The sequence below is a fragment of the Aplysia californica genome, unplaced genomic scaffold (genome assembly GCF_000002075.1).
Source record: "Aplysia californica isolate F4 #8 unplaced genomic scaffold, AplCal3.0 scaffold00036, whole genome shotgun sequence".
In the NCBI taxonomy this organism is placed as follows: domain Eukaryota; kingdom Metazoa; phylum Mollusca; class Gastropoda; order Aplysiida; family Aplysiidae; genus Aplysia; species Aplysia californica.
The window spans coordinates 1,465,896-1,475,525 of NW_004797306.1; the positions used below are offsets into that span (position 1 = coordinate 1,465,896).

Below are 9,630 nucleotides of genomic sequence, written 5' to 3' on the forward strand. Positions count from 1 at the left end.
CATGATAGGGTAATAAGTGAAAATGGCACGCCTCATGCCACTCTGCACTGTGATAGGTCATCAAGGTTAACCACTCTTTGCTCGCCATATGTCATAAACCCACCACGGGGTCACGTCTGTTTATTTTAGAGTGGAGGGAGACCATTTTACAGATTGTGAGCCTTAACATGGATCAACATAGATTCTTCCCTGGGTTCATCGGTTAAGATCCCGGTTCGCATAAGATCCCGCATTTCCTTGCTCCCGAGCACCAGGATCTTAGGCGGAGACTACTGTACTTACAAATGTAAATTTTTAATACCGTTGTTAGGAATGTAAAAAGACCCCTTGAAACATATATATTTTTACCTCAAATTGTGTGTTTTCTGCTGTTCTTTTGGCTGCAGGTACATGAGTTTCAGATGGAAATGACTTGCGAGGGTTGTGCCAACGCTGCAAAGAAAGTTCTGGGAAAACTGTGTGAGTCTCTTTTTATGTTAAATCAAAATGAATTAAATAAATTACACTTTAAAAAAAATTCCTGTTGAGAAGTTTGGTTTACAAGTGTACAATGTAAACTGTACACATAAATACATGTTTACATTAAGTAATTCATCTAAGGAACATAATGCACTATATTGCACCCTAATACGGGGTGCCCACTACAGCTGGATCGGGCCGATACCTAAAACTGAAAACAAACACGTTTGTTTTTGAGGCGATCGAGTTTGGCAATTGGCCTGATCGGCTGACCCCATCCGTAGTGGGCACCCCGTATAACAGGCTGTGCAGTATCCTGATTTTGGATGGGGGTGTCTAGCATCATGTCTTGTGCAAGGTCACACCCCAATGATGACCCACCAAAACACTGTGTTACCGACATACTCTTTATATAAAATAGCCTGACCTCTCAAATCAGTCAGGAACTGGCATCTGCATGTAACATGCAGCACTCAAATTTCATACTGGTTTGACTCGTCTGTAATTCGATGAAACCATAACAACGAAATATAAGAGAGATTTTGAAGAAGTTCAAGAGAAGTAACTGGAGATTATCAGACAATTAAGTTTTCTCTTCTTTGCCATCATGAAAAGTACACTGCAACGATAAAAGGATAGAAATAGAAGGATGGGTAGTGAATGCGCTTTGTTCTGTGTTGAAGCAAGAGAAAGGTAGAGAGTGATGCTGATGAGCCCTACTACTAAAAAGAAATTGGTCCTGCATCAGATCCTGATCACGATGATGTAACCAACACTGGTCAGAGCACACCACCTATACCTTTCTTGTGTAATCACTTCCCAATACATACCTTCTCTTTCAAACAACCACACACACAATTATAAGAAATACAAACATAATAATTCACACACCGTGCAGCCACATACAGGGCCTCACAGTTTGTCTTCAATCACACCACACCACCCAGCACCCTCCCTCACATGACTAGATTCAAGGAAGTTCTAACACCCAGTGCACACTCATGGTATTGTACAGTGATGCATGGCAATGCCAGCAGTGTATGTATCATGTTGTGTGGGGGTGAGCCTGGTGGACTCATGTGTAACCTAATACTCTTGATGACGATGCGTGATGTGTTTTCCATTGTGAGTGGAGGGTGTTTTGAATTCGAGAGAGTTGTGAGGGAACACATGTATGGTTGGGCTTTTTGAGATCTGTTTGGCACCACAACCAAGTGAATGTTCTTGAATACTTTGCTGCCGATACAAAGAAAAATATATATTTTTCAGTCGATGAATATTGTCTGAGCTAAATTTGAATTTAAGTTTGACATGCTCAAGTTATGTGTGCTTGACTGTATCTCTAGGTTGAAAACAACATTTTTAACATGTGTAAAAGACATTTTAACTGTTCATTGGCATACACTATCTCATTGTGAGTAGGTGGTTAGCAGGTGCTGTTTTGGTTTGCTCATTCTTTCCAATTAAACGTCATCATCCTTATCTCTCCTCTGTCTCTTCTTTGTATGTTGCTATCTAGTAACGTCTCTCTAATCTCAGCACTTGTATGACGTATTTGTCTTGCAAGTACTGTACAGCTCTTACTAAAATTAAAACTTTCTCACATTGGTGTCTGTGGTGTAATGGTTAGGGCTCTTCACCACTGACTGCCTCTATATATAGTATATGAGCAGAGGCGAAGCGTCTATATAATCAAATAATCACTGCTTCCCTTCCTAATTTTGAAACATTGTCGCAGACAAATTCACCCGTAGACGTAAACCTCATAAAATAAATGTAAAAAGACGTTCATAATCACCAATGAACAATAGACTATGCCTAACCTTCAAAACCGTTTCATTGCCACAGAAATAGCCTGTTCGCCCCTATTGGGCCACTCCATAAGCAGTCACAAGCTTTGATTAAGTAAGCTTAAAGTGAGGCTAGAAGAGTCTACCAATAGAGTTGAAGGGAACATGTGCATAGCAGTCAAAACAGTTTCATTGTCGCATATACCCTGTTCACCCTTTTCGAGCCACAGTTATAATTAACCACACCCGCTGATTATCTAAGCTAAATATTACGCTGGTCGAGTCTCCCTCACAGATGTGAGGGGAACTAACTCCTAATAATATCTTGACTGCTCGAGTGCTTGTTTTTTTTCCTCGACTTTTTAACGTCCTATAATCAGATCGTGACCTCGATTATGACACCGGCTCCTGGCCGCGAAAAGCTAGACAAAAAACAGCCAAATGTGAAATAAAAAATTAATAATTGGCATGCTCTACCAAAGTGTTTCAGCTGTCTGGTATAACATGCCATTGTAGGCCTAGCACTGACATCTTTGCTTCTTTCCTTGGTGTTCGTGTGTTCAAATCTAAAGTTAAATTTAAGGTTAGTTAGAATATATATTTAATGAAATACCTTCCCGATTATTTTAGCGGTTGAATATGCATACAACATGAATTCAGGATTTTGTTTTCATTCACAACTCAGAGTTGCCGCCTCCAGTGCCAGTAAAATTCTTGTGACTTGTGTGAGTGTGATATCTCCAGGCCCTATCTGGTCCCATCTCACTTTGATTACCTTGTCAAACAAGTCAGCCTTCGCTCCTGTATATGAGTGCTGTTCCAAAATGGGGACGCTATTTTATTGAGTATATTAAATGTTTTTATTCATCTGTCTGTTACTGTTAGGATTGTGTAGGCATGGTTGAAACTGTCTGCTTCTCATATGATTTGACTTGTATTGATTGCAAAGTGTGGGTGGTTGTCGGGTGCTCTGGTGTGGTTTGCTCCTTCTTTCCTATCAAACTTCTGTCATCTCTATCTCTCCTCCTTCTTTTTTATGTTTGTTACTCCTTTGCAACACCTCAAATTTCCGGCACTTGTATGGCATTGTTTCAAGTGCCATAAAACTCTTACTTAAACCAAAAACTAAACTGATTGCACAATAAAATATTTACCATTTATCCCTCTAGTTGAGTATTGGATTTCAACAATGCGAGGAGCTGTGTCGTTGAATTTATTTTTCAGATACCTGTAAATTAAGAACAGGAGCTGTGGCACGTATATAAAGCAAGCATTTGTTCTGTAGTATATATATAGACTAGATCTATATATATACTTTCTCAGACATGGAGAAAAATCAAGTTCTATTCCCACATGAGAAAATTATGTTATAATTGAGTGTCCATCTGTATGCTAAGATTAAATATCCGGGGTTAGCCTTAATTAAGCTAATTCCTGTTGATGGAGGTGTCAAACATTACGATTGTGAATGGTTACCCTTTTCCTTTTCTGTAACATTTTCTCACAGCGGATGTCAGCAATGTGGAGACTAGCGTAGAGAGCCAGAGGGTGCTGGTCACCTCGACGTTGTCATCTGACGAACTTCTGAACCAGCTACAGAAGGCAGGCAAGCCCTGCTCCTATATCGGTGCTAAGTAACTGTGGGACGTGTGTGGAGAAGGACAACACGCGGAGTGGTAAGTACATCTTTCTTCCCTGTGTGTCGCTTCCCTCTGTTGTTGTAACATAAAACAGTCCCGTGTTGTATGGGTTTAAGAATGTACAAACACCTGGTTTGATTCTGTTGAAAAAATCGGTTGAATATCAGAGATCTTTTCTCTGAATTAAATGAATAAAATTTATTATTGTACAGGATTAATGTCCCATTCAATGCATACCCTCTTAGGAACAAAACTAATATCTTCTGCATGCAATCACAAAGAGGCTAACCATTACATCGCACATGCCAGTATGCTACATAATGTGCAGGAAAATATGTGCTTGAATGCTCATGTGTCGTTTTATTTATTTTGGTTGAACATGTCTCATGTCATCTGAACTCTAACCACTGCAAAATAATCTTTTTTCCCCCCAGAATGTACCAAGTTTGGAAAAAAAAAATGCACACATGGCATTTAAAAAAAAAATCTTTCTTTCTTTCCAGGATGATGCAACCCCTGAGAACTGTCACAACAGCTGAATGAAAAAGGTTTTGATGGATGTTGTAAATCTCTTGAATAAATACATACTGTACCTATCATGGAACGAGATTTTTTGGCTTTGTATTTTATGCTGACTTTTTTTGGTGGTGTTCTTATTCTTAGAGACAAGTGGTGGGGAGTGTATTTATGTATTATGCTTTGCTGTCTAGTTATAGTTTGCTCACCTGCTTTGCAAGTTTGGCTTGAATAAAAATTTTTTGGACTATCTGTCTATTTGGGGAACTTAAGATATATTGTTTTTCCCTACCCGTTGAACGAAGAAGCTTAACCGTCCTCGTGACTAGCCCTACCCACTTTCCTCCACCAGGGTATTTAATTGCCTGAATATATGTATGTTTATAGTGCACTTAATACTGTTGCAAGTATGTCTCTCCACATCAATCTTCAATATAATTCCTTATAAAAAATTTGTGGTCTGGAAGTAGTGGAAGGGTATTTTCTGGAATCTGTGATGTATAGTGAGTAGGCATTTTGGGGGGGGGGGGGGTTTAAGGTATAGTTTGTTGTACAACGTCTCAAAGGCTTTGTTGCTCAATTGTGTTTGTGTCTGGAGTACCTGAAATTGTTGACCAAATTGTGGACTGACGTTGATAAATTTAATAATCGTTTGGGGGATATGCTTTGTCATAACCATTCTGTACTGACCTGTTTGTTTTTATTCTTGTTATTCTCATGCTACTTATTTACCAGTTCTGTCTGTCGCTTGCTTAGCTTTTCACAGGATGTCTTTACTGAGTTATTATTGGCTGTTATATCATTGTTTGCCGGGCCGGATGCAGCTCACAGGTTTGAGTTTTGCACCTACGATTTAGACTGTCAATTTCTAATCTATGACGAAAGGGTTCCAACAATCTTTTTCGCAAGAAATTTGTCTTTTCTTATTTTGCCAAGTTTATAAAGTGTCTGAAGGAACTTCCCATTAGTGTTGATATCATGAGTCACACATGTCTAATATAATATATATAAAGATCTATTTATTAATTCTCACTACTCTAGGGATGATTTTATAGCTGAATAGATCTGTAGATGTAATTTAGGAAAAAGAAGAGTCCTATTTTATTAATTACTGTGGAATGTGCTTAAACGGATCATGGTTTATCAAAAAGAGAATAAAGTCCTGTTTTTGGGTTGTTAGTTTTTTTTTAAATTTAGGAAGCCTCTTTTAAACTGAAAAGCTAAGTTTAAGTGGACTCCGCTGTGTTTAATCAGTTGCAAACCCGTATCTGTGTTGTTATGGTTAGGCTATTAGTTTAGTCATTGCACACAGAACGCTCGAGTTCAATTCACGAATAAGGAAGCTTTTTATTGAGTAGGCCCTATCTCTGCCTGTCTGCTGATGTGCTGTATCCCACTCAGCCCGGATTTGCCCTGATACGAAGCATCAACAAAGCATCTTGTCTCTTTAATGATCTTAATACTAATACATGTAATGTGTTGATAGAGGCATATAGGCCTACATATACCAGTACAAGGTTAGTAGTAAGGAATAGATCTGTCCAGTCTGCATGAGCAATTTTTATTTTACTGGAACTGAAATTTAATTAAAAAACACATTGGAGTAAATAAATGTCAGAATTGTGTCGGAATTCAGATTATATTCTGTTTTTATCCATATTGTAATTAAATTATTCCCACTTTTGGATTTTGTTTACTTTTTAAAAAGTTCACAAATTTAAACAAATTATTTGTATCCTTTTTTTGGTCAGTTTTTTAAAGAATTACTTTTTTATACTAGTATTGGTTAGCCTCCTAATTAATATTAACAGAAAGCTGTACATGAAAAAGCTTGTATGTACTTGGCTATTGTGTTGTAAATGCACCAACAACAGTGAGTTTTTGAAAAGATTTAAAGTTCTTGAAAGCTGTCTTGAAAGCCACACAGGCTTTCAGAAATACATTTTTTGCTTTATATTTTTATTGAGAAGGATTCTAATGTCATTTTGTTGTGTGTTGTTCTCAAATCTCAATTTTTGTTTTTGGCTAGCATATTTTTTCCTTTCTTTTTTTTCCATTTTGCTAAACAGGAAAATGTTTCAATGTTACGAGAACCCAACACATTTCAATATTGTATTACTATTATATGGCAATAAACAAAACAACACAAGTTTGTATTCCTATTTTGTGTGCATGTACAATGGACCCAGTTAAATCCAAAAACAGAGCTAAACCAAAGGAAAACAGGGTCTCCAATTTTTTATTCGTCTTTGTAAGAAAACTATCTATTTACCAAAATACTCCTTTTGCTAAACTGAAAAGGATTTCAAGGGTTCTGTAGTCAACATCTATTCTTTAATACTAAGAAAGAACTGTCGGTTATTATGCAGATCATCAAGTCTTGCATACTTCAAGAAAGTGAAACAAAACAGAGACATGAGAACATGTGCCGATTGATTACATGTCAGAGAGAGGCATTGCCAGTGTGCTGTTTGCCTACCTTTATGACGCTTATCAATAGGCCTGCGCACTATGTATAGGCCTAGTGATGCACAGGAATAGCGAATGTCGTCTTTAGCATGACCTTCAGTTGATCATGGCCTATTATCTCTGGGAAGCTGGTTCACATTGGCCTTACACATGACTACACTTGGTGTGTTTGATGAAGTCACTAGCATTTCATTAGGCTTTCTCACTTGTTCTTGGTCAACAAAGAACATGGAAGAAGAAAAAGGACAGAGGTCACAAAAAGAGAATTGTGAACTAGCAGGGTCACATGACGGCTGTCGTTCTTTCCCTGTACTTCTGTTTTAATTATATATTTCAGCAATGTATGGCTGTAGCCTTCTTGATAAACTTTAATATAATATTGATTGATGAATAAAAGGGAACAAGCCAAGGTTTCCAGACCCTCTGGATTCTTTTCTCGGTCCAAAAATTTTTTTTGTTTTGTTTTTGTTAAGGTGTTTCTTTATGTTCCAATTGACGCTATTTAGATTATTTAGGACGCTGGCTTTGACTCTGCATTTCAGGGCTAACCCAGGCTGAGAAGGATACAACATTCCTACAGAAAGACTGAAATTGAAATGCTCAATAACACATTCTCCCTACTTGGGGATCGAAATCCTGCTTGCGATGGTCAAGCACCAACACTATACCGCATATGCTTGTCTTGGTCCTGTCAGAACTTTAGCAGATAAATTTGGAGGTTCCTCCACCTCATAAAAATCCTTAATGTTGAAAGTAATGAAAGGAGCATTTAACCCATACCCCATCGTACCCCATCATACCATTACCAATAACTGAAGACATTCTGGGAAAGAATAAACAATAACAAGCTTTATTCTGAGCGAAAACAGCGCATAAAGAAGACAGCAGGCAAACTGGGAAACTTGGAAATGGAGATAGAAGAACAATTGTTTTTGTGACTCACACGGTACATAAAATATGTTGATATAATGTAGGGCCTATGGCTGAATGCTAAGAAGTAGACAAAGCGAGATGGTGGCAAAATTGTACGCTTGGACCTGGGTATTCTGTTACACAAAGGCAACAACACACAAACAATACATATAAAAAACACGAACAATACATCACACAGGAGTGCTGTAAACATTATTTATCTGATCTTAATCTTCCAAAAATGTTTTGGACCCCATTTAGTTGGAAATGAGAATTTTTCAACACTTTTTTTGCATGCTGTCTCCGCAAGATTTGAGTAAAGAGAACAACATCAACACAATAACATTCATTCAGCACCTCATGGGGAAAAAGACAGACAGAAATAAGAGACTGGGGTAAGAAAAGATGTAGAAGGACCTAACCATGACAGCCTTCAAACCATCCACTAGACAAGTTGTCTCGGACATTATCTCAAATTCAAAGTCTGTGTAGTGCAGCCGACTTTTATATCTATCTAGTCTAGATTTATAGAAAAGACCAAAGATGGTGCTCTTGCTTTTCAAGCTCCTCATAAACCAGAACATGATGATGTGACATGACGGAATGTTTGATTATATGTGCAATTATAAGCACATTGACACACTTACCTTCTTTTAGTTCCCAGACAAAAAAAAGACTGACAGAAACATTAAAAAAATAATAGAGGGAGAAAAAAGAAATAGGACTGCACTAAGAAATGTTACGAAAGAAAACAAAACAGGATAACAGGATCAAAGCATGGTCAGACTACCATCACTTTGTTTTAATGCTTTACAGAAAAAAACAACAACAAACAAAACAAAACTAAAACTTAAAAAAGGAAAAGAACACAAACAAACCTGAAAGTAAAATGACAATTGGAAAATGACTATCATTAATATCACATGCTGATAAAATGAGAGTAAAATAAAAAGCTAAAAATATACAAACATTATGTATAAGAAGCAACTGAATCCAAAGTAAATATTACAAAAATGGGATACAGTTTTTTAAATCACCCCCATACATCAACTAAAAATTTAACAAAATCTTTATCAAACACAAAATTGAGTTTAAAAGAAAAAGCATAATAAAAGACTAAAAGAACCCCCTTTAAAAAGCCAGTCGGACTATGATGTCCTCTTTCACATGAACACTCCACCATCAATATTGCCTACTGTGACACTAAAAACTAATGCTATAAATATAATCGGAAGAATTGTTCTGGCATGTAATCCGACATTTTTTCAACATGCAGTACAGCAAGGAATTAAGAATACAACATTGACTGCCCCAATGTCAGTGTTATTAAGCAGAAAAAAAAGAATTTAATTTTCATAAATAATAATAAAGTAAAAACAAGCCTCAGTGCATATTGTTCTTCATAAACGTTCTTTCACAGTTTAGCCGCAAAGAAAGAGAACTAAATTTCCATAAAAATAAGGAAAAACAAGAAGAAAAAAAAAGCTACCACTTCCAGCATAATATTCTACACTACATGAATAATAAGTGTGTCTTTCACATTTCAAGTAAAAATTCAAATAAAAGAAACTGTAGTTTGTAGGCCTACTTTACAACAGAATTATTGATCTTACGACACCCTCATTTATATAAATCTGTCAATAGAACACACAATTGAAACTGCGAGGGGAAGAGGGCAGTACATGAAGTACAAAAATGTTCACCAAGTGTTATGGCCTCTCTGTTTTCAGGGTGTGTGGTTTCAGCCTTTTTGTGATAACAATTGTTTTGTGTGACAAAATGGGCCCCACGAAACACTTAAAATCAAGACAGACAAGTATGAAAAAGGAAAATACTACTTACCC

At 37.0% G+C, this 9,630-nt stretch overlaps 1 long non-coding RNA gene across 1 annotated transcript; it reads left to right on the top strand.

The window, feature by feature from the left end:
* Window positions 1-3,876: 3,876 nt before the first annotated feature.
* Window positions 3,877-7,300, top strand: LOC118479192. Its single transcript, XR_004859539.1, has 2 exons — window positions 3,877-3,925; window positions 4,393-7,300. It is a non-coding gene; the product is annotated as an uncharacterized LOC118479192 (long non-coding RNA).
* Window positions 7,301-9,630: the final 2,330 nt, after the last annotated feature.